This window comes from Astatotilapia calliptera, chromosome 16 (assembly GCF_900246225.1).
Source record: "Astatotilapia calliptera chromosome 16, fAstCal1.2, whole genome shotgun sequence".
NCBI lineage: Eukaryota > Metazoa > Chordata > Actinopteri > Cichliformes > Cichlidae > Astatotilapia > Astatotilapia calliptera.
The window spans coordinates 26,581,481-26,608,297 of NC_039317.1; the positions used below are offsets into that span (position 1 = coordinate 26,581,481).

A 26,817-nucleotide genomic window follows, 5' to 3' on the forward strand; every position below is an offset into this window, starting at 1 on the left:
AATTAAAAAGGGTAAATTTAACTAGGAAGGAATAAAATATAAATTAAGGTTAAAAATGAAATAACTGTACAACACAAATTAGAATGAAGGGTAAATTTAACTGGGAAGAATAAGATAAAGATAAATATATAAATTAAAGTTGAAAATAAAATAACTGTACAACAAAATACACAATACACAATATAGAACTATATAAGAATGTATGAAGAAATCTAAATATAAATAAATATATACACAATAACAGCAGCTGTACAAGTATTAACCGGAAATGAAGAATATAGTGACCAGTGTTGTGCAAAACCAAAGTCCAGAAAGTCCAGTGTGTGTGTAAGAACCATATGTGTGGGTCAGTACTGTGTGGTGGTGTGATTGAGAGAACGTATCTTTTGAACCTTTGAGCATGTATCCAACATTGCTTTATATTGTCCACTTACTTTCAAATAAACTTTTCCCTTTCAGGATTCGTTATAGTTTTTCTTCAGCTCTCATTATTTATGCTGATTTGCAGAATTTCAATCTATTAATTGTAAAACTTGATGGCCTACTTAAAGGCACTCTGAATCAATTAACCACTCTAGTTTTAGCAGTGAGTAAGGCACTGATAAATGAAGTTTTTAATGGTTTGAAAGCCAAGGCTGTATAGTGCTTAAAAGGAGGGTTTTGGCCTTTCAGCACCTGCTAGAGAGCAGCCTCCACTGTCCATCTGGAAGAGCAAGAGATATCTTCATTGTCAGCAAGGAGAACACTTCCTATCAGTTCTATCAGTCTGGAGAATCTCTGGCCTCTAGTAAACATGCAGTGTTGTTTCCTCCTACAAACAGATGTAATTTCACAAGCTACCTCCATCTCTTCAGAGCACCGTAAATCTCCCGGGTCCTGCTTCAGTATATGGGAAGTTTTCATAGCCCCGTCCTCTAAAAGCAGTTTCATAACAGCTACAAATGGCACAGTAAAAACAGGACAACCGTGTTACTGGGCTGTAGTGACAGACAGCATCCAAGCAGTTTACACTGGACTGGGACGGACATAAACACACTCTCTGCCTCTGTGCTATCCGCTCTGGGTATCCCTCTATCCTTTCTGGAGTGGTTCTCAGCAAAACTCAACAGTAGTGGAGGGGTCAGAGGTTAAATATGTGACCTGACCTTGTCAGGATGTGTCGTGGGGTTGCCGTGACGAAAGATAAGACTACACTGCTGCCCAGGCCCTGTGATTTTTCTGAAGCCACATCAGGAACCTGGACTGTGTTGGCCTCCTGAGTATATATATAAATATCATCAGTCTGCTATGGAACTCCCACAGCACTTATCTCCACAGTGTATATACATATATATAGATAATATGTGAATACATGTCTGTCTAAAAGCATGTAAACCACAGTTAGCTTTCTCCATATGGTTTTAGGGTAGTTACTCTTGTCCCTTCTGTTTCCTCTTTTGGTCAATACTGCAACCTTCCTGCAAACTCAATGCATGAAACTCTTGTTGGCCACCAGCCGCTAGTAACGTTCTTCCATAAGCAAGTCTCCCCCATGGGAGATGTGTTGAGAAGACCGATCATTTCTGGGTCTTAGACAGAGCATGAAAATGATCTGCTGCACATAGAGTTTATTGCTTTTGATCATTCCCAAATCTTATCCCTCATTTAAATGTTTATAGTGACAAAACACAAATACAACTTTATGATGTTCAGTTACAAAAACAAAAAAATCCCACAAAATACAGTAATAATTAACTGGATAAAAATATAGAATGTACCAGGATACACATGCGTTAAATATGCTACAAAAAATAGGCAGTGACTGCCTCTACTTTTTTCTTACTATTTCTTTGCCATATATGATATGATAGAGTGAAAGTGTGAGATTTGGATTTTATAACACAGACAAAATAAACAAGCTCTTCTTAAAGTTGTTGAAAACTCTAATAGAAACAGGCAGGATAGTAAGTACACAGTCACATTTACAGTATACATACTATATACAGTATATATACAGTAATTTATATAGGTATAAGCTGCTTCAGAGCAATAAAGACGTGCATGCAGACCTTTCATCCTTTACTGCAGAAGTTATGCATGTTCACCTTAGTGTTCTCCCCTTCAGTCCTACAAGAAAAACCTGATTTTAATCTCGTTGTAGAAAGAAGGAAATCTAGAAAGGTGAGCAACAGCCGGTGTAAACAGGTCATTTGAAGCATTCATTTGATACAATAACACAGGAGCTCGTTCAGTGAGAGACTGAGATTACCGAAAAGCACCACTGAACGACACAGGAAATCATTCCTGCCTGTGGCCATCTCCCTGTACAACGCATCCACTTAACACACTGTTTGCTGCTACAACTACACATGTTTCTTTTCCAAATATTTATTTATAAGTGACTTATGTATGTATGTATGTATATATATGTATATATTGTACTATTCTTAGTTAGCGTATTGTCTGTCTTGTCTTAATGTTGGTTTAAAATGGAGCACTGTAACAAAAAATAATTCCCCCAGGGATCAATAAAGTATTCTGATTCTGATTCTGATTCTGATAAAAGACCAAAGAAAGTGATTTAAAATAGTCTTCAGTCATTTTTTTCTGGTCTTTTTATTGTTTTTATTAAAGTCATCATTAGCGGAATCAGTTTGACCTCTGTTATATCGAGGTGTATTGTCTCATACCCTGATACTACTGCTGCTGTGTGTTGTTAGCAGCGCTAGCCTTGACCTTGACAACCAAGCAGCCTGCCATCACACCTCATTAACATTAACAACAGTCTTCCTGGTGTGAACTGTTGGCTATGGGAACCTTCTGGACTTTTATGACTCCAATTGGCTGTCAGGTTCTAACATGTGGATAGAGGAAGTTGTATTATCTTCACTGCTAGGCTAATGGTAGGCTGCATTCATGCTAGAAATGCCTCACAGTGTGCAGTGGTTAACACCCACGCCTCTGAACAGTGCTGTATCAAATTCTGTCACACCTTTTGAGAGACCGTTGTCAGAACTTGCACCCTTGTACTTGGAGCACTTAACACTCTTAATACTGATGATAATAACTGGGCTGAAAAGGCAATAAAATGTGTGAATGGTGGCCTTTTATTATCATGATGAATACTATAAAAAAGGCGATTTATTTTTAGCTCTGTGTGGCGTAGAATTGAGTAATTTGATTGCATTTTGAAGTTTTTCATCTGTCTATCTATCTATCTATCTATCTATCTATCTATCTATCTATCTATCTATCTATCTATCTATCTATCTATCTATCTATCTATCTATCTATCTATCTATCTATCTATCTATCTATCTATCTATCTATCTATCTATCTCTCTCTCTATGGAGTTTAAAATTCACACTTCATGTAGCAATTCTTATATTGCTACACTATCAGTTTGAGATTAAATAGGGCAAGCAGGCAATTACACACAATCTGTTTGTGATAATACAACAGTTAACTGTGATAAATCTGTGAAACTTGCAAATCTCTTGCTATCTATGAGCACAGTAATTCACATTAACTAGTTACATTCAGATTCTAAACAGAACCTTTATATTGGAATATAACCGGTATATCTGGACACAAATCTATAAACATTCAAACCTACGGTCAATTTAAAATTCACCAGCTAACATAACTCCATACATGTCTTGACATGACAGTACCAAGAGAGAACTCACACTGATCTCAGATCATGCAAACTCTGCACAGAATGGCCCCAGGCTGGATCTGAACCCAGGGTTTAAACCTGGAACCTTGTTGCTAACTACTGCACTGCTGCCTGTCTGATCTATATCCTGCAAATCAAGTCAAACAAAATTTTTTCAACACAGGGCATCTCACCATTGTGTACAAGGTATATTCTGGTGTCTGTGCCTTAGTACCAGCTGTATCCATATTAGCCACTGAGGGATAACGGTCCGTGTTACAGACCTACAAAGTCTGTGGTAGGAAGTTGAATGATTGTGACAGCATGAGCTAAGTTTATTAGCCAGGTTTCCCTTGCCTTTGATTTTTGTGATGTTCTCATACTAAGACTAAGGACCTAAAGTAGTTGGTTAGGGTTAGGAAAGGACTGGAGTTTGTCTTAAAATATGCCCTTCCACAAAGCTGGCTGTTCATACTGAAAAATGACAAGTTGGGAGTGACATCATCGCACATTGCTGCAATGGACGCCTTGTTCACAACTGATACACAGTAGACTGGCTCAGTAAACTCTTTATTTGTCATAGTAAATAGCGAATTTTTGGACAGTTCATTGACCTGTAGTTGCGAAACTGAATTCTAGCTCCTTGGGAAAAACGTGCAGCTGAAGATCTGGATCCCCATAAAATGATCTTTGAAAAGATCCTGCTGGAAGCAAGCTGTATTTTCTTTCAGAGTGAACTGAGGTTAGACAATACTCACCAGTGAAGCTTTGTGCAAAAACTGTTCTTTGCTCCTGGGGTGTAACAGGATGGCAGAGTTGGCAGAGCGTACTGTCATGAGTGTTTTCTCATGATGTTGGTCATGTGGGTGCGGAGGCCAGAACTGGAGGAGAAAATATAGAAAATGGGACAGAGGGCAGGGGAGGGAGTATGTCAGAAGAGGGTGGTGTACTGTGGGGTGGAGGGGACTGAAGATTGACTGAATTGCAAAAAGAGAGTGAAAGAGGGAGAGGCAGAAGGGAAGAATGTAGGGAATGAGTGAAGGGTAGAAAAGAAGAGGAAATAAGTAGAGAGGGAAGGAACGGACTGAGAAAAGGAATGAGAGGGTGGTATGGAGCTATAAGTGGCAAGAAGAGAAGCAATGTAGGGATGTTGAAGAAGGCACATGGAGGTAATAAGAGGTTGGAAATAGGATGGAGGTAGTTCAACATACATACATTTCAGGCAACTGGGACGTGTGCTCGTAACAGTTTCTACATAAAGGCACCCTTATTATATGTCAAAAAGAGCCAAAAGGGAACCCAGTAAAACAAACAAGGTAACCAAAGCTTATTTTCTCTTTGGTTATCTCCTCAAGGTTAGCTAGCGTTAAAGCAAGGCTAAAAAAGTGAAAGCAGAGAGGTCACCATCTGAAAACCTGACAGAAGGAGACTCTGGGGGAATGCACTGTACTCAGCTGAATTTCAAGAACCTGCTGAGGAAATGTAAAAGATTTTAGTGGTGTTTAAAAGAAGATAGCACAAATGGGGCCCTGTTGTAATCAGCCCTGTAGAGGAGAAGTAGTTGAGGTGGGGGGGGTTGTGGAGGGCTCAAGAAGCTTTGAAACACCGGGTTTCGGGATCAGCCTTCAGCTGTAAAAACCATGAAGGCCAAGCCTGTTTTATTCTGCCATAAAAAGGGCCTCCTGCCGCACGGTGCTGTGTACACAAACACCTTTTATGTAAAGTCACCAAACTAGATGTGATGTTATTAGGAATGCACAAAAAATTATATTGTTTCCACTTCAAAGTGGAGGGAAAATCTGCTCTGAGGAAATTAACTGCATGCTCATAAATGTGAGCTTTGAGTGAGAAGAACAGCAGCAGTGGCATTTATGCCTGTGAGCTGACTTTGTTTATGAGTTTGGCTGTTAAAAAAAGGAAAAAGGAAAAAAAGAAGAAAGAGATTTAGTTTGGGAATGCACCATGCTTTACTTCATACATTTTTTAGAGTGCTACCTGTGCCCACATGGCAGCATACGGTGACCTTCAGACCAGGCTTCAATGTTGTCACAGCCTCCTGAGTCATATTAAAACTTAAAGCAGGGAACATTACTATAAATACTACATAATATAATGGCTAGTTATGCAGACCTTACATTACCTTACCTTACAGTGGGGATGTTTCCATTGAAAGCATCTAAATTTAAAAATCAAATATACTACAAAAGTAGTATATAACATGTTTTTTTGTCTTTGCTTTTATTGGCTAGTTAGGTTTAAGCACTAAAAATAACTTGGTTAGGATTAAGAAAAGATTGTGACTTGGGTTTAAGCTTTAGTATCAAACCTGATCATTGATCATCTGACACCTTGTAGTTACAAGAGCAAAACAGCAGCTTTGACAATTCAACACGAAGTGAGCTTTTGAGTATTAGTGATTAGTGAACTTTTTTTACTCTTGGATATGATGCCCAGTATATACCTACCTGCTGTTTAAACAGTGTTTGCAAAGCTTCCACAGCAGAACTAAAACTTCGATGTCATGCAAAATGAAAAACATGCATCTCTACTTTCAGTCACCTCCATAATGGCTGAAATGTATTAACACCTAAATGACAGATTAATGTAAAAGTCCCCTCTGATCATTCTCATTAAGGGAAGTAAAAAATATCTACAGTTAAGCTACGCTAGCTTGCGGAGACTGCTGTTTATATTTGCAATAAATAAAATATATATATTGAATTGAATTGAATGATAGGGTAGAGTGCTAACTTACTGGATATCTTGGTTATCAAACAGCATGCATGGACAGAGGCCGATAACAGCTAAGTAATGCTAAGCAACTGAATACTAATACAACAAGTGAATCACTCGAAACTGCCAAAACTGCCAAACATCTTGTGTATGTGTAATGTTAGTACAAGGCACCACAGCAGCCATATTAATGGTCAGATAATTACATCAAGGCAAAGCTGTGTTGAAGTGAAGCCTAGGAAACAGTTAGCAGCTACAGCTGCCTTTGTCAAAATCCACCTGTCAGTCAAAGAGGCCACCGCCATTAGTACTGCAGTCTCTGAGCTTTACGAGTATCCAAATAATTGAGTTGCATGTGTTGAAAATAAAAAAAACTTGTTTGGTACTTTTTTGTGGCAGTCTAAAAAGGTAGCCTAAGGGGAGTGACTCACTGCCACAATCTAAAGTGGACATCAGAGGAAATGCAATATGTGACACTTCCATGTTACACGATGGATTGAGGTTGCTGTTGAGAATAAATGTGGTGCAGCTCACAATAGTTTCTGTGGTTTTTGTCTTCCTCAATATGTACCCACTGGGCTCTCTTTATAAACCTAACCGCACCTCCCTGCTCTCTCTGACAGCTGGTTCTTCCATTTGCTTTCCACTGTGGCTATTTTAACGAGCATGTACACATTTCATAGAAACAGTACTTCTTAGATTCTACAGCATAGCCGTTGGTGTCTTTATGTTCTCATTTTGAACTGTTAGCCCATTAGACTTTTATACAGGAAATATCCCAGCAATCATTTATTTGCTGTCTCAAAGGTCTGAGGGAATGTTTCCAAACATTTAAAATATTATTATTTTGAATCCATATCTCTTTTCTTGGAAAACTGGGATTTCTTCCTATTAATAAAGTTGAATCTTAAACACACAATCTTAAAAACAATATAATTGTCCCAATGTTATTGTTTTTGCAGATTGCTTCTAACAGGATAACATTTCCTCCTAAAAGCAAAGGTTGAGGGAAATGTTACACAAAAGAAATGTTTGCACAGCAGACCTGGGGATATACCTTTGTACAATGTCAGGAAGAGGACATTATGTGCCCTGCAGCCAGTCTAGTGGAGTGTTTCAGTGGTTTGAGATAATGTTATTGCTGGATTTGGGCAGGAACTTTAAAGCCATCCTGGGTACTTTGACCTCCACCTGGACTTGGACAGAGCACTTCTTGGATTAAATGGTTCATCCAAAATAAATTTTTCTTTGACGTTAGCTTGGTTATGGTTAAATCTCAATTACCACTGAGGCATAAAAATAAACAGAAAAAATCCTCTGTATGTAAAAACTTGATCCAACACAGATGCTTTTCTCTTAGGAAAATGTCATCTATGGACAATGGTTGTTATTCCTACTTTTCCATTACACTTTAACACAAAGAAATACTTCTGCAGTTTCAGTGATGAAAGAGTCTCTGATTTAAAGTCCTCCTGGCTACTTTTAAGCTTTAAGATCATTTAAAATTAAATGTTTCTTCGTGACCATAAATACTAATCTGCTTTAAAACTCAGTACAGGTACAGAGACTGATATCTAATATCTCTATGCAAGTTGGGCATTTAAAGATAAAATAAACAATTTTCAGTAACTAAAAGAAAGATTTCAAATGAAGTCACACAAATTTTGGCATCCACCTTTCTTTGATTTACCCACGAAGCTGGATGTTAATCAGTCTAACTCTAATTTAGCCGCCGATGACCTGGATTGACGATTGAGACAGCCTCAAGTGGACAATACAGCATCTACAGTTTTTTCCACCATCACACTGACATTCTTTAGCTCTCAATTTTGTCGCCACTTGGTGCACGTATACACCAAGTCAAGGATCAGAAAAGGAGATTAAGGACTTTTTGAGTTCTCTATCACTATCTGTGCTTAACCTCACCCTTGACTATCAAAACATGCAGTTTTTCTGCAAAAAATGAATCACATTAAAACATTTACATTTTCTTCCACAAAATACCTTTTGATTTGAAGTTTGAATCATGACTAAGACTGTTGCTAGGTAGAAGCATGTTCTATTTAGTGTGATTTTCTGTAGTCAAGCAGCAGCATTTGCCATTTTTGAATATTCCAGAGTGAGAGGCCCAAGGGCTGACATCTCTTTTTTTCATCATATGATTAAGCTCCCAGTGCTGTGTTTGGATGTCCCCTCTCTCTCTATTTTTTCACAAACTGCATATTTGTGTGTTTACTTCCAGAGGGCTCAAAGCGAGGAAACCCTTCCAGATAGATCTGCAAGGGCGTAACCAAAACTCAGGGGATAGCCGACAAGTGAGAACACGTCCTGTCAGAGAAAAGCAAGCTACCAGGTGATGTCCTCATGGACAAACACGTGACTCACATCCATGTACTGTAAAACTATACATGTCGATGTAATGAGCAACAGTGTAAATAAAGGAGCAATAAATTCTCTGTTTCCACGCAGATGTTTGCACTTGTTCTTCTGGAGTGTAAAGATGTTTGTATAACACTAAAGAGTAGATGAAATGCGCTTTAATTCAAATGCCATCACACTGTTTCTGGACCAGCTCTAATCCACTTTGTTGGTGTGATTGTTCAGCTAAGGTTCAGCTGAGATTTGTTGCTGTGATTGAATAAAGTGAAAGAAGATAAGCTGCCTTTTATATGGTGACAACAGTACTATTGTACCAGCTGGCCTGATGCAGTCCAATGACAACATCTACGTGTGTGATGTTATTCAGGACAGAGGCATACCAGGTGTTTTCTTTATAGCTCTGAGTGTAGCCTCATCCCAGGTGCTGTTCAAAGGCCTGCCACGAGCTGAATAGACAGCATAATGTGACAGTACAGGACTTTTCCCTGAGCTGAATTAAGTCCACATATACGAGAACAAATCAAAGCTAATAACAACCAAATCTGAAAGACTTCAGTGCAAATATTGTTTGTTTTTAATTTATATAAAACTGGTCCAATCCTGGGACTGGACATAAACTACTACAGTTTCACCAAAGCTGCTTTCATAGGTGTCCTTTGCCATGCTGCTGCATTCTGTTTTCCTCCACTTTTCCTTGAAAGACAGTGTATCTCAATTCACTTCATTTTCATTCAGTGTATTGATTGAATGATCAGTTGAATTGTGATTAAAATTAAATATATAAAATCAAATCAAATAAAAAGACATGTTTCTTTTTTAATAAACTTTGATGAAGTCACTTTAGCTCCTTGAATTGACTGTAGTTTTGACTTCGTGCCATATAAATTAACTTGATTTTGACTATTTTTTCAGTTTGTGATCTTAACCGAGATTATTGTGACCGAATAAATGGATGTTCATCTGTTTTGATAGCTTTTGAATATCAAGCGTTGGCTGCTTGGTTAGAATTGGCATACACTCTGGGTCAAGGCTTTTGTGTTAACACCACAGGTAACAAAGTTAACATGTTGCCTCAGTAGAATTTTAATGTCGTGTGTGGAGTTATGAGCGAGTGTTACAAAATAGGGTTATAGTGATGGGTTACCTCAGACTGTAACCACGATAACCAACTCATGATTCAGTAGTTGTTATCATATAAAGTTTAATGGCAAACTTGATAGGGTACCAAGGTTCTTTAGATCCATGGCTCACTTACAAGATCAAGAGTTTCATAGTCAAACACATGTTCAGAGCACTACAGTCCATATATATTGTTCCTCCTCAACCATATATATTTGGACACTGACACAAGCTTTTTTTTTTTTTTTACCCGTTTACTGAAACATATTTTGATTACAGTTATATAAAAAAGTAATGTGTAGACTCACCTTTTGTGGGTATCCACATTCAAATTGGATAAAGGATTTGGGAGTTTCAGGTCCTTAACATGTGCAGTCCTTTTTTTGAAAGATAAGATAAGATAAGATAAGATAACCTTTATTAGTCCCACACGTGGGAAATTTGTTTTGAAAGAGAAAGAGACTGAAAGTAATTGGACAAATGATTCAAGGGGGTATTTCATGGGTAGGTATGGGCAATTCCTTTGTTATGCCATTATCAATTAAGCAGATAAAAGGCCTGGAGTTGATGTGAGGTGTGGTGCTTTCATTTGGAAGATTTACGGTCAAAGGAGCTCTCAATCCAGGTGAAACAGGCCACCCTTAAGCTGCGAAAACAGAAAAACATAAAATAAATTGCTGCAATATTAAGAGTGGCAAAATCTACAGTTTGGTACATCCTGAGAAAGAAAGCGAGAAAGCACCGGTGAACTCGGCAACGCAAAAAGACCTGGAGGCGTGGAACAGCTCATGATCCACATCATACCACATCATATGGAAAACACGGCGGAGGCAGTGTGATGGATTGCGTATGCATGCCAGGTAGCACTGCAGTAAAGGCCTGGCACAGCATTCAAAAGGAACAAACCCAGCTTCTGGTGACGTTCAAGACTTCAGGCTGTCATTGCAAGCAAAGGGTTTCCAACCAAGTAATAGAAATGAACATTTTTTTCACTTATTTAAATTTTTTTTGAGCCCCTGAAATGAATGGATTGTGTGTGTGTGTTTAAAATGCTTTAGTTCCTCACATTTTTATGCAATCTTTTTGTTAGCGAACAAAATTAAAGCTGAAAGTCTGCACTTCAACTTCATTTAAAATTCATTGTGGTAATGTACCTTTGTACAATGTCAGGAAGAGGACATTATGTGCGCTACAATCAGTCCAGTAGGGTGTTTCAGTGGTTTGAGATAATGTTATTGCTGGATGGGGGCAGGAACACCCATCCCGGGTGCTTTGACCTCCACCTGGACTTGGACAGAGCACTTCTTTGATTAAATGGTTCATCCAAAATACATTTTTCTTTGACGTTAGCTTGGTTATGGTTAAATCTCAATTACCACTGAGGCATAAAAATGAACAAAAAAATCCTCTGTATGTATGTCACCTATAGACAGGGACTTTTATTCCTACTTTTCCATTACACTTTAACACAAAGAAAAATGCTTTAGTTCCTCACATTTTTATGCAACCTTTTTGTTCAGTGAACAAAATTAAAGTTGAAAGTCTGTATTTCAACTGCATCTGAGCTGTTTCATTTAAAATTCATTGTGGTGATGTACAGAACCAATGGGCTCTGTCCAAATATTTATGCACCTAACTGTATGTAATGCATTCCCAGCAGCATACAGCCACACCTGGCAGTTTTGGGTGGCAAATAGAATTTCCCTTGATTCCCTGAGATACTTCTGTGTGAGCTTGAAGGAAGACTTGATAAGGGTACTGTGGTGAACATGAAAGAAGAGCTACACAACGGGAATTTCTAAAAGTATTTTCTTTTCTGTGAATTCCCATTTCAAAGTTTCTTTGTAGTTCTATCCTCAATGCTTTTCCCATAGATCACATAACACATTCACTACAAAAGGTGGGAAAAGTTCTGTGATTTCTTAAAACGAAGTTCAAAAGTATTTGTTTTTTATAACAAAACCAAAGATTGCGCTTCATCTTTTCCGACTTATTTGATTTCAAGTTAGCATGATATAATTTGAAAACACCCGTATTTATGTTCAGTTTGTTATGAGCTATCATGTCACCGTCACCTGATTAGATAAACTGCCATATTTATAGAAGCATATTTTCCATCTGCATGCCATGTTTGACTGCACAGTTATTTTGATAAGAAGATTTGTTCCTTCTTGTCTCCTGTATGGTATTATAATTATGTTGTAATCCAGCAAAACAAACAAAAATACGTAAGTAAGATATGAGCAGATACTGTAGTTACAGGTCAGCTGCGTTCTGTTAACAGATTGCAGACATTATCCTGTCAGAATTTGTGCGCTGCAAAAAGCAGGGATTTCGTGAACTGAGTATTAAATACAGGAATGCTTGCTTATGTCAAACTTGCTAAAAAGTTTCTTATTGCTGATTTGTTTACATTATTAGTCTCATTTTTATTTGAAGAATTTCAGTCAAGATGTATTTTTCAGCATAGCACCGAAGCAGTGGCAGTGAAGTGTTACAACCAGTAAGTACCAATGATCTTCGGCCTCTGACAGTAGACTCATCTCTGTGCTTGTCCTGTTAGACCTCAGTGCAGCATTTAATATCGCTGACTGCACTCTCGCCACAGAGATTAAAACACAGTGGATATTAAAGGAAATGTGGTACAGTGGTTTGGATCATATCTATCAGATAGACTCCAATTTCTTCGCTTGCAAAGTTAGTTGTGGAATTCTACAGGGTTCTGTGCCAGGACCAACATATTTTTTAGCTTTAATTACCTTGGCAGCCAGTAACACCACGAGGACTCTTGGAGTTATTTTTGACCAGGGTATGTCCCTCAATGTGCATATTAAACAAATATGTAGGTCGGCTTTCTTTCATCTGTGTAATATCTCTAAAAGCATAATTTTTCAGAGTGATGCTGAAGTGTCAGTTCATGCATTTATTACTTCTAGGCTTGACTATTGTAATCCATTATTATGAGATCACTCTAACATCTACACAAAAAGCCTTCAGTTGATCCATAATACTGCAGTGGGAGTACTAAGTGGAACTGGAATGAGAGAACATATTTCTTGCATATTAGCGTCTCCTCATTGACTCCCTTTTACAGCCACAATTGAATTTAAAATCCTTCTTCTCACATACAAAGTCTTGGATAATCAGGCTCCATCATATCTTAAATACCTCATACCACCTTATTATCCTAATAGAGTTTCTGAAAATAAAATGGATGGGAGAGCCTTCAGCTATCAAGCCCCTCTTCTATGGAACCAGCTCCCTGTTTGGATTCAGGAGACCAACACGCGCTCAACTTTTAAGATTAGGCTTACAACTTTCCTTTTGATAAAGCTTTCCTTAGGACTGGATCAGGTTAGCCTGAACCGGATTTCTGGGGTTTTGTCTCCAATACACTAAAATCTTAATCTTACAATGCAAAGAGCCTGGAGGCAACTGCTGTGAATGGGCACTTGAATTAAATTGACTAGAAATGAAGGTGAATGACTGCTAACCAGGAATATTTGAATGGTTAGTACAGCTGCAAAGAAGCACACTACTGGCTCCAATCTTCCATTACAACGAGCAGGAAGCAGGAATAGTGCTTGTACTTAAGCCTGATATACTGTGCGTGTATATATCATAAAGCATATTAGTGTTAACAAAGGGGACAGACATGCTGCTCTGTCAGTTTAGTGTTGAAGTGGTTCTGTCTGATGTACTGCCCTCAGATCAGCATTGTCATTCCACTGTGGTCTGCTAATATTAGAGCTGCAGTGAAACTCTGACACTGGAAATATATTATTCTGGATACAACTACTCGATACAGTTATTTCATGTTCTCATTTTATTCTTCCAGTTTCTTCTGTCTTGGCTTTTTCATCACTCTTTTTACACTGTAAATGGAAACAAAGCCCTTGTGATTTTACTTGCTAATATTGAGGTATTCCTTATGATACTGTCATTTTTATCAGCATACTGAGGATTGTAGTTGTGAGACTTGTTTCATTTACTAATTGTGAATGCATTTCAGGTGTGGAACACTGCTGTGGCAAGTGAAAAAGACTGTTTACCTTAAAGTCCTTTAATACATTTTGAGATCATCCATTCGCTTCCGCTTATCCTTTTCAGGGTCGCGGAGGGCGCTGGAGCCTATCCCAGCTGTCATAGGGCGAGAGGCAGGGTACACCCTTGGACAGGTCGCCAGTCTGTCACAGAGCCAACACACAGGGACAGACAACCATTCGCACTCACTTTCACTTGCACATTCATACCTAGTGGCAATTTGGATTATCCAATTAACCTATCCCCACAAGTTGCATGTCTTTGGAGAGTGGGAGGAAGCCGGAATACCCGAGAGAACCCACGCAAACACGGGGAGAACATGCAAACTCCACACAGAAAGACCCCGGCCTGATGGTGGAATTTAACTCAGGACCTTCTTGCTGTGCGGCAACAGTGCTAACCACCGTGCCACCTTGCTGCCCCATTTTGAGATCATTATTTATTAAAATATTAAAACAGTTTACAGTGACTGTGTGGCCAAGAACAATGTCAATGTTTAGCCAATAACAGGCTGCTGTGATTTATTGACTCCCAGTCAGTTCTTATGTCCAGAGTTGTAGTACATTTGTTATTAAAACCAGTGTTACTGTGACTGTGTGGTGTATGGGACACACCAAGAACAATATGTCTAAAAAAACAAAACAAAAAACTAGGCCCCTTATTGTGATATTTTTGGAGTCTATTTATTATAATGTTTGCTAAACTAATGTTGTATAAAGTGCTTTAACTTTGAAATAAGGTAGAGCTCCCATACTGTAATGTGAAGTTGATTTCACTCACCGTCTTTAAATACTGCACACAACTATAGAAAACGCCATCATTTTTCACGGTTGAGGAGGAGCAATACACATACAAGTATATATGTTTTAATTTAAAAACACACAATTTGGCATTTAAGCAGACTAAAATTCAAAATCGAATTCTCTCAAACTTACACAGAAATTCCTACAGAAATTCATCACTGGTTTGGCAACCTGTCCAGGGTGTACCCTGCTTATTGATTTATCCTAACTGGGAGAGGCTGCAGCTGTAATCCTGAACAGGAGGAGTTTAGTATATGGATGGATGGACAAACAGACTCGGACCATCTTCAGAATGCCTTTGATGGTTGTTTGAAATGTGATTGCACTCAAAATCCCCCAAATCCTTCTTAATCAAGACATCCAAAGCTATCTGGTCCTGTGTAATACAGCAAGTGCCCCCTAAACCTTAATAACTGGTTGTGCCACACTTGGCAGCAAGAACTGCAATCACATGTCTGTTATAACTGGCAATGATCGTTCTCCTGCTGCATAACCCAATTCTTCTTCAGGATTTTCTGGTGGAGAGAAGAATTCATGGTTGGATCAATTATAACAAGTCATCCAGGTCCTAAAGTGACTGTTGACATAATGATCTTTTTATGAAATGCTGTTAGTTTTCGCACCAGATATAATGGAACTCAAATCCTCCAAAAAGATGAACTTTTATCTCTTTGGTCCACAGAATATTTTCTCAAAAATCTTAGGGATGATCAAAATATTTTTTTGGCAAATGTGAGACGAGTCTTTTGTGTTATTTTTTTTGTCAGCATTGCTTTTCATTCAGAAGTTTTTCTGGGTTAGGTTTAGGTGGAAACTACTTTTTCCACATATAGGGCTAGGTAGATTTGAAGATGTTTCCCTTTAATGAACAAAATAATCATTTGAAAATGAATTTTGTGTCTTCTTGGATTATTTTTGACCAGTATTATTGGTTTTATCTGAAACGTTTAAGTGTGAAAAATATGCACTAATAAACGAATAAATCAGGAAGGGGAAAATTTTTTACGACACTGTCCAAAGTCTGTTTTAGGAGGCTGAGGAGTGACATAAATTCCAGGTCTGTCAACCAGGAGACTCTGGTTCATACTACATTGGGACCACTGTGTTTTACCGTTTTTCACTTCCATTTTCACTGGTTGGGTTTATGGACAAAAAACTGCAGCAACCCAGAATATTACAATGAGTGAATGACAGACCCACTTCACAAAACCATAACCCAGTGAAGACAACATGCTGCATACATGCTGCTACACATGTGACAATTAAAGAACCTTGAACCTTGACAAAATGCCACTAATTGATGTCCCATGTATGAGAACAGGCTGCACATGAAAGGATGACATCATATTGCACTGAACATAATACTTGCTGCCACTAGAATATGGCTATGGAGGACAACATGGAGGATGACAGTATGTTGACAGATGACAAACCAAAATATATTTCTGCTTCACGACAGTGCACGTTTGGTGGATTTTCACTTCTCATTTTTCTGCAGTAGAAACCAGCATAGCTACATAGTTACTGATGCCTCCATTGTTAATACATGCAAATTAGCTAGACACAAATCAAGGACACTTGCAAATGTCAGTGAGGGCAGCCTGTCCTAAGGATCTGATTTGGGTGCAGATGGAACAAAGCCTTCAACCGGAGATATACTTTTTAACCACTGTTTGCATAAACATTCATCTGTGTCATAAATATAGCTAACCTCCATACCACTTGTGTTTTTGTATTCCAGTAGAGACGTTTCTGAGTTAGGCACCACGTTTGGACCTAATCTGAGATATCAGACCCATATGTGCTCAATTTTAATTCATAGTTCTGAATCACCAGCTACCACAGGAGTCTGATGACTGAACACTGCACATAATTCAGACACTATTCCCACTCCTTTTTCCATCCTGTAGTGTTGCATGGACCTAATCTTTTAGGATTTGCTTCCATGTAATTTTGGAGGTTTTTGTGTCAATTCCTAAAATAGTACTGAGCTCTTGCCAGATATTTTTTTAGAGATATATTTATAACTTGGCAAACTTTTTGCTATCCTGTCTGGTATTGTGCCTATGGACTCCATCACATTGCATTAATTTATAAAGTCACAGATTGACTCTGGGAACAGTAGTGTTGTGGAGGTTGGCATTGCCTGGATTTGCATGTGTTGAGTGTAAAGGGTGGTCTGTCTTTATGTGCTAATCCTCAGATAGAGTGGGGATCTGTCCATGATTTATCTCACCCTTTAGCAGGTGGGATAGGCACCAGGCCGTGGGCAACCATGAATTGGACAAGTGTAAGAAAATGGATCAACGGGTAGCTAACACTTTAAAAGGATACGGGATAAGAGAGGCAGCTATCTCAAACACAGAATTAAAAGCAAGCATACCTCTGATGTTAATGTTGTTACTGAAAGGCTATTTTAAATGAAGGTTGGTAGGTAGAGATTAAAATGGCTTTAAACAAGGGGATTAAAAACTAACACTGACATTAAAATATAAAAAAAACTGTAAGAATTGCACATATACACAATGCATATATACTCACCTGAAGTATTGATAGGTATTTTTGATCTAAGTTGGAAGAATTTAATGTGTGTATTCCTTAGTTCAATGGGATGCCAATCGTTTTTCTGCTGTAATGACTGGTTTTAGATTGTAAGACCTTCTTGGGCTTCCTCCAAACATGCTTTTTATTAATCCCGGAGAGAAAAATCTTGCCAGATTCCACTTAGCTCACTCCCATGTCTGCAAACAATTAAACTATCAAACAGAACCATTCCAAGAGGAAGTTAGCCTATTATTCTGAATTACAGTTTAAGAGATTGTATTTCCTTGTCTTGTTTCCTTGACACAGTGTCTCATGTGTCCCTGATCAGCACATCACTTGTGGTTAATCAAGCTCACATTCTACTTTGACGTGCTCTTCCTTTTCTAATGGGTAACGTGGAGCTTTCAAAATATTCTGTCTGGCCACTTTCCAGAGAGCCAAATGAGTCTACTGTGCAGTTCAAAATGTTGTCAATAAAATCATTTTTAGAGAGTTTTATGTCTTATGTTGAGCTGCAAAATCTTTTGAAATCTGGGTTATAAGATCATATGCAGTTTTGATCAAACTGCTTGCTGGGAAACGTTTTTGTTCTTGCACTGTATAACCAGAAATGTTTACCAGAAAGCAGCAGGATATCCCCAAAGCATCAGGAAGGACATCCGCAAAACTAATCAACCCTAAACCGCAGAGACCCCTAAGTGGCTGGATTCACGTATCCTTATGGGTTCACCTCAGTCAGATCCTGTATCTAGCAGGGTTAAAGTCCACTAATCAGGCTTTAAGTCATCTTTATTGACCATGAATTAATTCCAAGGCCCCCCACACATAACTTGACCGAGATGGGTGTTTAATGGCTTAATGATGGAGCAATTAATCCATCTAAGAGCTTTCTTTCTCCATTTTTGACAGACCCCTCTAATGTTCGCTGTTTTGACTTTAGAATTTTAGTATTTTTACCTACATGAAAGATGTCACTTCAAGGATGTGTTTTTAAGACATGTCCACCACTGTGATCTAAACTATAATAATTACAGTATTTAAATTGATTGACATGAAACCTTTAAATACTTTGGTAATCTTGTATTACTGTTTGTATTTATCCTGTAAAATACCCCAAAATCTACTGGACTGACTGGCATTTGATGTACATATTACTCTGGTACCAGTGTGAGGTGATTGACAGATTTGAGTAAAATATTAGCTTTTAGACTGTCTATTTGGAAATTGGAACACAGATCATGATGAATGTACTTTTTAAGGTCAAAATTTCAGTTTGCCCAATGCTGACACACTCAAATAACCACTGGATGTTAATCCATAGACCTCCATATTTAAAATGTCTCATCTGAGCATTCAATAATAAATAAGTTTTGGTCTCTGCACTTAATTCCCTATACAGAGTAGTTTTCTTGTAAATGTATTTTGGGGAAATATTTTATTAAAGTCTAAGATTAATATTTTTGGGGGTGTGGCCTCTTTGACTGTCAGGTAGATGATTACATTTGTAGCTGCTACCTGTCAGCTTCACTTCAGCTAGAGTTCCTGAACTGGACCTCTGGACTAGCTATGGAGTTAATTGTACTCAAAAACCAGTCAAGAAGTCTGAGCTCCAGTTTTGGTGAGTGAAATACTAGGATTTTATTTGGATGTTACTAAGCACAAATTAGCAGATATTTGTGTCTTTGCGAAACACCCATACAGTCTACTGATGTAGCTTGAAAACTAAGCTAGCTAGCATTACCCGGCTAGCTTTGCTTATGGGGCCAGAAGTGTAGCACACCACATATAGCAGAGTGTGGTGTGCTAAGGCAAGACATGGTCATAGTAATGGTCAAGTTAAGGCTACAAAATGCAAAACAGTAAATTAATCTGCTTTAAATTTCCACAGGAATCCATCAATTACTTGATAAATGTCTGTACAAAGTTCATCTCTAATCCAACCAAGCTTTCCCGAGTTTTTCTGATGACCAATGTTTTAAAGATCTGCTTTAAAATGCCTTAAATATGATTAGGTCAGAAGAGGAAAGCCAACATGACAGATGTGTTTCTGTCTCATTAATCATTAAAGTACCCCAGTGTGTTAGCTATGTCTACTTCTACATTAACACACTGTGTCAACAACAATGCCACAATCTGTTCCTGAAATAGACATTTTCCCGGAATCAATTCACTCAGTATCTCAGATTGGGGAATGGAGTGGTGGGAGGGAGGATGCCAGGGAGGGAGAGATGGGATCAGAGCTGGATTAGAGTGAAGCTGTAATTTACTGACTGAGAGCTGGGAAAGAGCTTCACATTATCACCACCTTTTTTTTTCTTTGGTGATTTGAATTCTTAGAAGTGTTTTGCTTTAATGTTGAGCTATAGCATGATGGTACATGCTATAGCTTGGCAATCTTGTTCAGCTCAGTGTCTAATATTAGTGTCAGGAAAAAAACAGACCATATGGCACAATCTTGAAGATATTTCACATTTTCATCTTGAATTCAACCTTGCTCTATAAGTCATGTTTTGTTACTGGGCGTTACGTGACTCGAAAATCCTTTTTTTCCCTCAAGGCTTACAGTTTGTTAAGTCTTCAGTTAAGCATTTGTAGCAAATACCATTAATGATTTGTTTTGACATAGGCTAGAAGCTGCAGGTTGCAGAAAGAAGTAATATTTAGAGTCACATGGAAGCCAGTTTACTGGGAGTCTGGGAGTTTAAGGAGATTATGATTATATTTAAACTTGTAACAGCCATCCGGCCTATTTGTGGCCACAGGAAGTACAGTCCTGTTGCTGCTATCTCGATGCAGATGCGAGCAGCTGTGCATCTTTCCTGCCGGAGATAGAGTGAAAGCACCTGGCAGCTTAAAGCTCTGGAGTTCAATCCTGATAAACAAACAAGTAAGCAAAAGGGGGCAAATCACAGTTAAGCCCAGTAAAGACGGATGCGTTTGGAATAACCCCAGGCGGCAAGTGAACCAAAGAGATCCTGACCCAACACTAGGGTCTCTGGGTTTACCAAAGTCCAAGGTCTTGGCTTATATGGGTATCCACCCAGATGCTCCAAATGTTGCTGCTGCTATTCTGGCCAGGATTTGAAAGTAGGAAAGAAACTTCACCTCAAAAATAATCAAATATTTGCAGTGAAGTATTTTATTGTTCTTCCATTTTTTTTGTTCCATCCCATTTGATCCAGCTCTTACTTGACTCCGCTTCCAGCATGTTGTAGGGTTTAAGGAAAACCTCAGTAATGCAGTGCCTTTGTCTGGTCTTATGCTGCCTTGTCCTTCTTTTGAAATCTTTTTTTTATTCTTAAGGCTCCCCCCCTCCTCACAGAGAAATCCACAGGGGTTTTTAACCATCCCACCTGCAGAGAGAATAATATCCTAAATCCATATTAGTGCTCTTTCCCAAAAGCTTTGGTCAACAGATGGTTTACCCAAATCCCCTGGACCTCCCATCCAAAGCCCCCCAGCCCCATTTGACTCTGAGCTTGGACATGTGTTGACAGGGTCCCTATTATATTAAAATAATGACTCCGGGAGTCCCTGTCATATGCAATTTATGGCTTTATTTGTTTCTAAAGCCCTCTACAGTACATATCTAAAATAAGTTCTCCATACTTCATGTAAATAATAATTATACATAAACACACAATCGGAATGCAGCAGTCTGAAAAAACAAAACTGAGGAAGTGTGACTATTCATGATGCCATAAAAAGAAGCCTTTTCATCAGGTATGCTGCTGAATTTCCTGCAATCAACATGTTTTGATTCACACTTCACTGCTGATTTTTCTCAGCTGGCTATGAGATAAGCAGTGAGGATTGCTGTGCCAGAACCAATTAGGGCTAACCCGGCGCTGTTCAGGAAGTGTCCCTGCTGCTGGCTTTTGCCGTGCTCGGTCATTAAGCCCAACAGGAGTGGCTGGTTAATTGTAATCCTTCTGTGCTGGAACAACAGCCACACTGCCGTGAACCCAGTTGAGTCCCCCCTCCCATCAGAAAACAAGTTAGTTCAAGCTGCTTGTCATGTGTCAAATGGCTTTGCCGCTTGTTGTCCCAGGAAACAGCGGCGACCAATCAGGAGTCATCTCTAAGAAAGAATGACTGATAATATTAATCCTACATAAAAGAGAAATTTCAGAAATGTCAGCTGATTTTTTTTTTTTGTCCATTTTGCCAACATTTGCAGGGGTTTCCCTCTAACAGCGATTAATGGTTAAATATCATACAGGAAATAAGACAAATTCTCTAAAAAAAACTTATCAAAATGTAAAGTTACTACAGGGAAAAGGAGAGAAATCAGAGAAGTCAGTGAACCAATGAAATTGAATTTTGTTTTAATTACATCATACAATCCCAACAACAGTCACCTCAAGGTGCGTTACTGTATTTTAAAAGGTAAAGACCCTACAATAATACATCGATAAGGAACTTTTCAAAGACCCATCTGAGACGCATGGTAAAGAGGAGCGGCATCCATAGTCTAAACACTACACAACAAATAAAGAAAAGATGGGAGAGATGGCAGATACCAGTTATCCAGTTCAGTGGAGAAGCACAAAAGCATGGACAATGTTTTTGTGGGAAAACATTGCTCAGTTCTCTATTACCCCTCACATGAAAGCATGCCATGATAATGGTAAACCTTTATGCTGGAGGAGCATAGCTCTCAATCTGCCATCTTACTCTCTGGGTATGTGAACACTTTCAGAATAAATAATATATAATGGATCCTTTATTTCTCCAGCTAAAAGTCTCACTGAAATAAAAAAAACAAACCCTGCTTTTCAAGAGTGGTCTGGGCATGAAGGCAACATTACTGGAGAGAGCTTCATCAGGCTCTGCCTATGGTCCTCAACACAAGCATACCAATACAAGGCCTTTTTTTGGATGAATAGAAAAGTAGAAAAAGTAGAAAAAGGTTGTCACTGAAAGATGGCTAACTAACTAAACAGATGTGCCAAAGGACACCTGGGGGGAGAGGCTGATTTCTCTTTAAATATGACCTTAAACTCAAACCCACAACTTTCTCAAGGTTAGAGGTAGGATTAGTGTTGAGTTTTGTGCTAAATAAGCACATATAGGAAAATGTGAAGATGTTACATTTTAAATTAAGTCATGCATTTATTTTAGCAGCACAGATTTATTGTCAGATGTTTTTCTTCCTTTTTCTTCCTTCTCAAAGTGTTGAGAAAAAAATGAGTATTCCAGATCTGAATGAGTTAAAATAAGTGATTGAAGGTGATCTACTAATTAATTATTTAGTTGTTTTTTTTCTTTACGTGTGTCATCATCTCCTTATTGTGAACTCCTTGTTTCTAAAATATCCAAATATGCACGGCCAAATTAGTACAGATTAACTTTACCTAGTATATTTTCAAAATAAGAAAAGTTGCTTGTACCTTCTCTTATTTTTTTTCTCTCGTGCTTTGCACACCTGTGAACTGTAATACTGACATTTTTTTTCTTTAAAAGATTATGCAACACTGCCTTCAAGATGGCCATCTTTTCTCCTGCAGTGCTTACCTACAGTATCGAGTGCAGCTGAAAGGAATGTCGTCTTGGTTTACGGTCTTTCTGCCTTTCTGTGAGGTCCCATTTGTGCATCGTAGGGAGGAATGTGAAGAATGTCAAGTCTGCAGTACAGAAACCTTACAGGGAACACATGACTGAGAATGACTGACGCTCTGACTGAAATCAGTATAAAATATTGTTGGTGATTCTGAGCCTAGATGGAGGTCGTACATTCGACAGAAATGACTACATTTGGAAAATGACATCATCTCTTGTGTTACTTTCCCAAAGCAGTCCAATCCAGCTGATGTTCCACGGACAGTGACTAAAGTTCCTTGAGTCACTTTTATTTTACTGCCTGCGTTGACTCTCATATTGTCAGATAGTTTAGAAATGTTAGGTATGTAGGATATTTTCACTCTAGCTATACTCATTCACTGCTCCCTATTTAATGAGTTAATTGGTAGAAATCCTCCTCTGAGCAGGCTATGGTTACAGTAAATCACCCAATTTACTTTCAATAAAATCACCCAATCAACTCCAGGAACTCTGTCGTTAGGAGTGTTCATGGCTTCCTCCAACTTTAGTGTCATGGTTGTGAATGTTCTCCTTGCATGTGTCTCTTCTAGTCAAGTCAAGTCAAGTCAAGTTTATTTATAGAGCACATTTAAAAACAACCAAGGCTGACCAAAGTGCTGTACAGTAAATACAGATAAAAATACAATAGAACACAATTTCATAAAAACACCTCGCTGATCAAATAAAAAATAAATAAACAAATAAATTAAACCTTTCTAAAAGCCAATGAAAAGAGGTGAGTTTTAAGAGCAGTTTTAAAAGTTTCTAGGCTTTTGGAGAATCTGACGTGAGGAGGTAAACTGTTCCACAGTCAGGGTGCAGCCACAGCAAACGCCCTCTCTCCCTTTGTCTTTAATTTATACCTGGGAACATCTAAAAGCATCAGATCGGCTGATTATTCGGATATTCATTTTTTAAAAACAAAAGCCTTTTTAGCACCATTTCAAGCACATTTTTCTGAGTGGCTTTGAAGCGTGCCGCATTATGTGCTGTAATTTGTTCCTGGATAACTTGTATACATGTGCACTGCAATAATTGTATAAGAGCAATTGTATATCTACTGTACCACAAAGAGTGTCTGGTTACACTGCTGGTGTATTCTATACTATATCTCTATGAGCATGCACAATGCAGTGTGTATCCTATGTTATGGTGTGTGTGAACTTGATCCGTTTGATCTCTGACCAGAGATGTTAACACGGCATGGGAGTGTGACACTCCTAGTGTACCCGTCAGCATGGAGTGTCAGGTCACGTGGCCTGTGCGTCCAGAACTAGCACGCAATCCTGTGTCAGCTGCTGTCAAGGTGCTGCAGGTGCTTTCTGCACTGGCTTTCCCACACTGAAGGGCACTGGGGGGCATGGACACCTTAGCTGCCTATTCAACCAACACACTGCCTCGGACGGGCAAGTGGGGCTGGGCTCCTCCCCTCTCAATAGCACGGGGCCGCTCCTCTCTCCTTAGTCCAACAATGGCCGCTGCTATCACTGCCCAGCAATACAAACCAGGGCGGGGACCCGCCAAGTGCTCATAAAAGACTCTGTCACTTTGACACAGGCAATCAGAGAGCTTGCCTTTATGGAAACCATGGAAAGAAAAATAGGGCTTTCTCTCAATCTCCCTCTCTTTCCTGCTCACTTTCCAATTCAGAATTCCTCCCTGTCCTTTTGTCTCGGGGCTCACCTGTGCCTGATGTGACATGTTGAGTATATCAGTCCGGTTGTGCATGCTCTCTGGCCTGTGTCTGACCTCTACCACAAAGCAGACGTTCAGGCAGGAAGATTCTGCCCTTATCCAGCTGTTTTCAGTGCATCATCACTTTCCCTTTCACACGCTGTCAAAATCATTTCATTCACAATTTCAGCATTGCTGTGATTGTCCACTGATCTTTGACCCTGTTCTTGGACCTGGTTCTTTAAATATCAACATGAATTTTTCTCTCTGTCTTTCAGACCCTCACATTGTCCCTCTGGATGTCCACAGCGTGTTGAAGTTTCTATCACATATCCACTAGCTCTGCTCCAACATGGGGAATGACTCCGGGAGTCCTGTCCTCCCTGTTATTTTCATTTGGGTGATTGCTGAGCATGTAGATTAATCGCATGAAGCACTGAACACTTCTCCTTCACCCCTTCTTCTTATTCTCTAATCTGCTAATCTGTTAATCTGCCACTTTTACATGCCATTAAATTTTGTCTTCTCTCTGTTATAGTTCTTTTGTTTTAGTCTCCCTATACTCTCCTTTTTTCTCTTCTCTTTTACCTCACCGCACATTCAACCACAGCAGACTGCTGCCCCTCCTTGTGCCTGCTTCTTTTGGAGATTTCTTCTTGTTAAAAGGGAGTTTTTTTTCCACACCACTGCAAATGCTTCTCATAGGTTTGATAAAGTGTCTGAAGACGTTGTGAATTGTCTCTATATAAAAAAATTGTATGTAATCTGTGATCAACACTTTGTTCTTTCTTATTGCTTCAGTAAAATTTTGATAGAAACATTTTGCTAGAAAAATAATGTTTAAAATGTTTTAGTATTTTTTCCCTGCAAGTTATATTTTTGCTCTGCATGCTCACCTCTTTACAGCTTCATTAATGGCTCACTCTCTAGTGTTGACCATAAATAACATGGACGTAGCCACAGTGAGGTCACCCATTGGTTATGAAGCCTTGAGCTGAGCATTTTCACTGTCACCTTCTTGGTGTTTTTTAAGCTGGATGTGACGTGTCAGTGGTTACTGTCAAACTGTGAAACTGAGCAAACCACAAGCCCTAGATGATTCTCCTTCTGAGCCTAACGATTAGCATGTCAAGTTTTTATTATGAACTGAAAGTGGTGAATGAGCCAGTGAAGTCAACAGTGCTTACTGAGGTCACAAAGCAAGGGAGCTGAGAGCCAATTTCAAATAGATGTCTATACAACAGGAAGTGTTTTTTTTTGTAGTCAGAGGAGCCGCCCCCTGCTGACCTTTAGAGAGAATGGAGGTATTCTGGTTTGGCTTCTCTTTTTAAATCAGCAAGCTGCTCCCATCTTTTATACAGTTTGTGGTGCTGGTATGATCAGCATCTCTGGCTCCTCCCACCATTCATAACAGTTTCACATTACACAAGTTGTCAGTTAGTAAGTACACCTACTGACTTTTACTACAACGTGTCTTTCTTTACTGAAGTTACTTAGTTTCTTTTTAATTCAAGTCCAAAGTAATAGAAATAGGAAGATCTATTATGTGAAAGTATACATGCCACACCATAAAATGCTCTGTTAAAATGCTGTCTATGTATAATTGCTCATTACATTTGTTTAAAAATCATTATGATGTTGATTTTTTGTAAATTAAACAAATATGAAAAATCACTTTAAGGTGGCACTGGTTGTTTCAGCTGTACTTGTCTCATGCCTTCTAACACATGTTCATTTTCCTTATATAAGTCTTAAGTATTAAATTGACTCTAATAGCTGTGTTGAAATAGGCTGGAGTTGATGTTCTTTCTGCATACCCCCCCCCCCCCCCCCAAAAAAAAAGGCTCCCTTTCTACTATTTCAAAATTTAATTCCCTGTAACTTGCTTCAGGCTCATTAAAATCATCATATTCTTTACTGTGTGGCTGTAGGAGCTCGATCCAGCCCTGGAATTATAATTAAATACTCACAAACATGCCTTCATGGAGTGCCGCCTTTTCCACTTTGAGTGATTTATCTTGTTGTACTTCAGAGCACACTTTTACTGTCAGGAATGTACAAGACGTTTTTGGCATTCACACTCAAAACATTTTTTTTTTTTGCATCGAAATCATCATTATTCTGCCTGACATATTTGGTATCGTTGGAAGCTTTGGGATCAGCACAGAGCTGCATGTTATTTACTGACATTTAAAGTGAGCTGTGAAATAGTTATATAATGTACGTGCAACAACACGCAGGAAGCCCCTAAGCGCCTGAAACAAGGTGGAAGCAGAACCTCAGTAAATAGATTTCAGATA

General features: G+C 38.7%; 1 long non-coding RNA gene across 2 annotated transcripts in view; it reads left to right on the forward strand.

The window, feature by feature from the left end:
- LOC113008262 (uncharacterized) overlaps nucleotides 1-26,090 on the forward strand; it is a 44,406-nt gene extending 18,316 nt beyond the window's left edge. The window contains exons 2-3 of one of the 2 annotated variants that reach the window (XR_003270000.1): nucleotides 8,614-8,724; nucleotides 24,796-26,090. This is a non-coding gene — a long non-coding RNA (uncharacterized LOC113008262). Of the gene's footprint in view, nucleotides 1-8,613; nucleotides 8,840-24,795 lie in introns of those variants that run through there. The other variant, XR_003269999.1, reaches the window with a different exon arrangement.
- Nucleotides 26,091-26,817: the final 727 nt, after the last annotated feature.